Source organism: Calonectris borealis, unplaced genomic scaffold (assembly GCF_964195595.1).
Source record: "Calonectris borealis unplaced genomic scaffold, bCalBor7.hap1.2 HAP1_SCAFFOLD_238, whole genome shotgun sequence".
Lineage (NCBI taxonomy): Eukaryota > Metazoa > Chordata > Aves > Procellariiformes > Procellariidae > Calonectris > Calonectris borealis.
Genome location: NW_027441622.1, coordinates 30,633 through 36,632, shown reverse-complemented (window position 1 = coordinate 36,632; position 6,000 = coordinate 30,633).

The following is a 6,000-nucleotide window of genomic DNA, read 5'->3' as shown; positions in this document are numbered from 1 at the left end:
ATTCTGCTCCTGTGGCACTCCTGGTGGTCTTGGTGTGCTTCTCGGTGTTCTTCTTGTACTCCTGGGGGTCTTTGGGTTCCCATTCGTTGTTTCTTGGGGTCTTCTAGGTGTCTCCAGCTACCCTTGGACTGCTCCTGGGGTGATCGTGGGGGTCTCTGGGTGCCCATAGGATGCTCTGTGGGTCTTGGTGTGGTCCTGGGAGTCTTTAGGCAACCATGGGGTGCTCCTGGGGCTCTTGGGATGCTGCTGGATGTTCTTGTTGTGCTCCTGGTGGTTTCTGGGTGCCCATGGGGTGTTCCTGGGGGTCTTTGGTTGTTCTAGGCATGTCTAGGTAGCCTTGGGGTGCCCCTGGGATGCTCCTGGGAGGTCTTGGGGTGCTGCTGGGGGGTCTTTGGGGTGTCTTCGGGTCTCCTAAGGGGCTCCTGGCTGTCCTTGGGGTGCTCATGGGGCACTCTGGTTGCGCGCCGGGGGCACTCCTGGTGGTCTTGGTGTGCTTCTTGGGGTTCTTATTGTGCTTCTGGGGGTCTCTGGGTGCCCATGGGTTGTTCCTTGGGGTCTTGGGGCGTTCTAGGTGTTTCTGGGTACCCTTAGAATGCTCCTAAGGTGTTCCTGGAGGTCTCTGTGTGCCCATACGATTCTTTGGGAGACTTGGGGTGCTCCTGGGTGTCTCTGAGTGCCCACAAGATGTTCCTCGTGTTCTTGCGTTGCTCTTAGGGTGCTCTTGGGGGACTCCTGGGGGTTCTGGATGCCCACAGGATGCTCCTGAGGGTCTTGGGGTGCTTCTGGGAGTTCTTCGTGCTCCTGGGAGTGTCTAGGTGCTCCTGGGGTGTTCCGGGGGGCCTTGGGGTACTCCTGGGGTTCTCCAGGTGCCCATGGGGTGTTTCCGGGGGTCTTGGGGTGCTTCTGGGAGTTCTTCATGCTCCTGGGAGTGTGTAGGTGCTCTTGGGGTGTTTCCAGGGGGTCTTGGGGTACTCCTGGGGTTCTCTAGGTGCCCATGGGGTGTTTCCGGGGGTCTTGGGGTGCTTCTGGGCATTCCTGTTGTGCTCCTGGGGGTCTCTGGGTGCTCATGGGGTGTTCCTGGGGGTCTTGGGTTGTTCTACGTGGCTCTGGGTAGCCTTGGGTTGCCCCTGGGGTGCTCCTGCGTGCCATCTGGGTGTTTCTGGGGATTTCTGGGTGCCCCTGGCGTGCTCCTAGGCGGCTTGGGGTGCTCCTGGGCGTCTCTGGGTGCCCACAGGATGCTTCTAGGGTTCCTAGGGTGCTCCTGGAGGTCTCTGGGTGCCCACAGGATGCTCCAGGGGGTCTTGGGGTGCTCCTGGGCATTTTAGGGGTACCTGGGGTCTCTGAGTGCCCACAGGATGCTCCTGGAGATCTTGTGGTGCTCCTGGGGGTCTTGGGGTGTTCTAGGTGTCTCTGGGTATCCTTAGGGTTCCTCTGGGGTGTCTTTGGGGAGTCCTTGTGTCTCCTGAGTGCCCTTGGGCTGCTCCTGGGGATCTCTGGGTGCCCTTGGGGCAGTCCTGGTGGTCTCTGAGTGCCTGTGGGATGCTTCTAGGGTCTTTGGTTGCTCCTGGGGGTCTCTGGATGCCCATGGGGTGCTCCTGGGGGGTCTTTGGAGAGTCCTTGTGTCTCTTGAGTGCCCTCGTGGATCCCCTGGGGATCTCTGGGTGCTCATGGGGTGCTTCTGGTGTTTTTGGGGTGCTCCTGGGTGTCCTGGGTGCCCACAGGATGCTCCTGAGGGTCCCCACAGGATGCTCCTGAGGGTCTTGGGGTGCTTCTGGGGGTTCTTGGTTTGCTCCAGGGCGTCTCTAGGTGCCCCTGGGGGGTCTCTGAATTGTTGGTGATTTACATCAAATAATTTGCTTTGCATCTAGAGATATTTTTGAGAAGGGGTTCTTACAGGATCTAATTCTGCTTTGTCGTTCAGTCCTATCCAGAACACAGGTATGTTGAAAGTTAGGTAGCATGCATGGTGTTGCTAGAAATTAAGTCTAACCCTATAGCATTTTGGGTTTTTCAGAGGAAACCAAAGCACATAATTCTTAATAATGATATTTTTATTGCATTGAATGATCTACTTTCCTGCATAGCTTAGTATGACATCTATCTTTTTCTATCTGCGCCCCAGAAAAATTAAGTTTAAGTCCCTACCTGGTCACATTGCTGATGCAATAGATGCAGTTGTAGTAAAAGAGCAGGTACGGTCGTTTGCTGTAAGGGGGGCTTCCTCTGTTTGGTGCTTTATATGCTGTAAACTTCAGGCAGGTGAGAAAACTCCCTGCTGCTCCTCTGGCTGCCTTTATCCCTTCTGGTGGTTCGCTTCTCCCCCTTGCCAGGTGATTGTGGGAAGGGTGGTGGGCGGGGCCCGGGGTATATGAGGTACAGCCTCTCCTCAGGCAGCTCGTTCTGCTGCTGGGCTTCTCTGGAGGTGGTGGTCTGCTGTTCCTTCAGCTGATTGCCACTTTTGAGGTAGCTTTTGAGCTGTCTAAGCTATTTGGGTAGTCATGTTTTGATATTTAGAGAAGCAGAGGTGTCTGTTTAAGCTAAGGGCTTCAGGACAAGTCAAGGTTCAGCTACATGTGTAGAAGAAAGTACACTTGTACGTGTTGGGGTTTTTTTTCCAGGTCAGTAGGTTTGTATTTGGTGTTCAGAGGTGGAAAGATGGTTTAATAATATGGTTTTGGTTTTTATTTTATTCCAGGTGCATTGTATTGTTTTAGAATTCCTGACTTTATTGAAGATGGAACCTTGTTTTTCACCAGCTTTGCTGTATGTTGCAGAAGCTGTTGACATCATCTCTTGATAGGAGCAATGGTGAGAGTATTTAGCAGGGGTTGAGGTGAGCATCTTGTATGCATTTGCATATGGAGTTCTAGCATTGTTCAAGAAAGTAGCAGGGACATAAGACATAGTGTCTTTCAGCGTATGGAACGGCTTATGGCCTTTCCCAATTGCCCACAGAGTATCATGTTGTCTCTAGAACCAATGCAGCTTGCGGCCAGCCCCTCGTAGATTATAAGCGTCAGGACTTCACTTATTTTGTGGGGCTGTAGCAGAGGTCAGAGTCTGTGGGAAGATGGAAGACAGGAGGTGCTTGCAGAAGACTGGGCATAGCTGGGAAGAGCAGCTCCCGAGGAGCGGCTGACACAGGGGGTTCAGGGGTGCAAATACAGAGCAGGAGCTGTCAGGAAGGAGTGGAGTTCCTTCCCTGACAGTTGAGGAGAAGAGAAGGGGTTTCTAAAATTCTGGGACCAGGGGATGGTTGGGAAAGGGAGGTGTGTTCACGAGCCTTACTGAGGTGGGTTTTGCAGTTGGATTTGGGTGTTGATGAGGTCTGTTCTGTTTTAGTCTGTCTGCAGCTGATGGGAGATACAACAAAGTCACGGGAGATGCAGAGTAAACCATCCGGGCCTCCGCATTACAACATAGAGGGCTGAACATCAGAGAAGTCTCATCTCGGAAAGCATTAGGTATGTTAAGGTACATCAAAATATATCCTCCAGAACTCTGAGGTCTTTACTTCTGTACCTTTTACTTACTTATTTTTTGCATCCTTCTGGATGTCACAGTCATTGTTACTTTGTGGTATTGGCTAGGCATTTATTTTCAGCACAGGCTTGCGTTGCTGTCTTCCCTAGAATTTCTTGGAGATGTGTGGTGTTTGTGCTCATAACAATCTCCAGACAAGGGTGTTTCCTTTACTGCAGTCCTGGACACACAAGCTTTTTTTGTTTTCCCAGTTGTGCCTTTTTCCTCAAGCATCCAATGAAGTTTGCTCTAGTGTCAGTCGTCAGTTCTCTTGTTCTTGTTTTAGTATCAGTTTCTGTAGCGAAAGGGTGTCCATTTTAGATCTCTGAGTCACCACATCACACCGTCGTGGTTTTTCCATTGGCCGACTGCTGCTGTAATTCCCTAAAGGGCTTTATAGGTAATTGGGCTCAAGCTGTTTTTGTGGCAGACATCTTGTCCTCACGGCTTCATCTGTCTAGCAGTCTTGGTTGCTGTGTGGTACAATGTCCTGTCTTTTTGAGCTTCATGGGTTTTTAATATTTTCTGTTTTTTTAGTTAGAATTTTTTTGTAGGACTTCTTTTGTTTATTCCTGCAGGTTAAGTCAGGTCATTTTTTGACATGCAGGTCCCTGTGACTGTCTTTGCTCTTCTTTTTTTGCCAGATATCATCACCAGTGTTTTCGCTCAATGGGAGTGGCAGAGAGGGGTGTGGCATGCCGGGGCGCCCGGGGAGGTAGAGTCGGGCTTCCTCCCATCTTTACAGGGCTGACCCTGAGGAAGCCGGTACGTGGGTGGGTAGTGTGAGTATATATTATGTGGGTGCACTAATCCCTTTCGGAGCGTGTCAGAGGGTAAGGATTTTGTTCTGTTTGATGTAATGTTGTTCTGTTCTGTCTATTTGTTGAAGATTTGAGTTTTGTGTGGGAGGAAGCCAGCTGTCTGACTGGTTTTGGGGTAAGGTGGGGTACACATGGTTTTAGGTCATATCTTATTTGCCAGATGTTTTTAACTAATTGTATGATTTTCTTAGCGACTCATGAAGGGGTTTGTGGCACCCCGATGGTGGACACTGTTGCTGACAGGCAAAGTAGGGCCATAGCAGAGTTTTCCATTTATGGGGATGGCCTCAGCCATCTCCTGCACAAACTTCTATAATGTAGCAATCGGGATAGTTTTCTTTTGATTTCTTGAAGAACAAGAGGATGATGGAGCATGTTCAAAGAGCATAATTATTTTCTCTTCTGAGACAAGGGATTAAGGAATTTTAGTAGTTGAATGATTAATAGTAGTTAGAAGATTGAATCAGTAGGTAGGGGTTTGATACTTTGTTCCTCACAAGGCCGGCTCAGCCTGATAAGGCCGACTTAGCTATGGTGTAAATTAACTGAGGCGCCTCACAAGGACAGCTCCCGATAAAGACTAAAAACTTGTCTCAAGAAGCCAGCTAAAACTGACCCTGCGGTATGGACAAAAGTAAGAAGACAACTGAGCCTGCGCAAGAACAAAAGGTTACTAGCGGTGACGAAGAGGAACTATCAGCCTTCATCCCCACGACCCCTGACGACCACCACTAGGAGGCAATGCGCAAGCGCAGATGGGAGGGGTCTATGGAAATGACTTCTTGGAACTCATTTTAATACAAAGCGGGGACAGGTCATGCATATGTATAGGCATATTACAAAACTTTATGAATATGTAATATTTTACTGTATATATTTATGGTGAGTGCCGCATTGAGGCGCGCACGATTTTGGTGGGACTACCCCCCGTGCCGCCCAGCGCTGAATAAACATACCTACTTTACAATCTCATAGATTGTGCAGTCCGGTTTCCGCAAGTCAGTTTTGGCGAGCCAGGCAGGAGGCTCTCTGCTTCACCGCAGGATCGGCTGGGGAGCGGACGCCCCTGGGCGCGCCCCGAGCATTTCCTCGGAGGGGACTCCGCTGCCAGCCGCTCACCGTGGGAGTAGACAAGAACCTCCTGAGTCCGTGGAAAGGAAAGGTATGTTTGAGGAGAGGGGCCTGTAAGTTGTACGCGTGGCTGGGGCTGCTGGTAAATCGCACAGAGACGTCTGGCGTGCAGCATAGTCCCCGTATGGTAGGAGGGTACCCTGCACGGTAATAGGGGGGATTCGCTGACCGATAGAGCGGCCGCTAGCGATCTTGGGAGTAGATCGAGTGGATCCGAGGTTTCTGCTGTATCCCAGTGTTGGGAGCCAGGACGGACCTGCTAATGACTGGTATATAAGAAGCAGGAGAAGGGTAAGCGGACCTCCTTGCAATTGCGATTGGGTCATCTTTAAGGTTGCAGCTGCTGGGTGGGAGTACAACTAATCTGAGGAGTTGTATGTGGCATGGCCATAAATATTATCATCTGTTGCAACAATTTATTGTGTGACTGAGTGTCTGTGTTGTATGAGTGAGACGCAGCACAGCTGCGAAGCGAGTGTGGAGTCCTGATCCGCGGCTCGTAATCTCTGCGAGGAGAGCAGCCGGA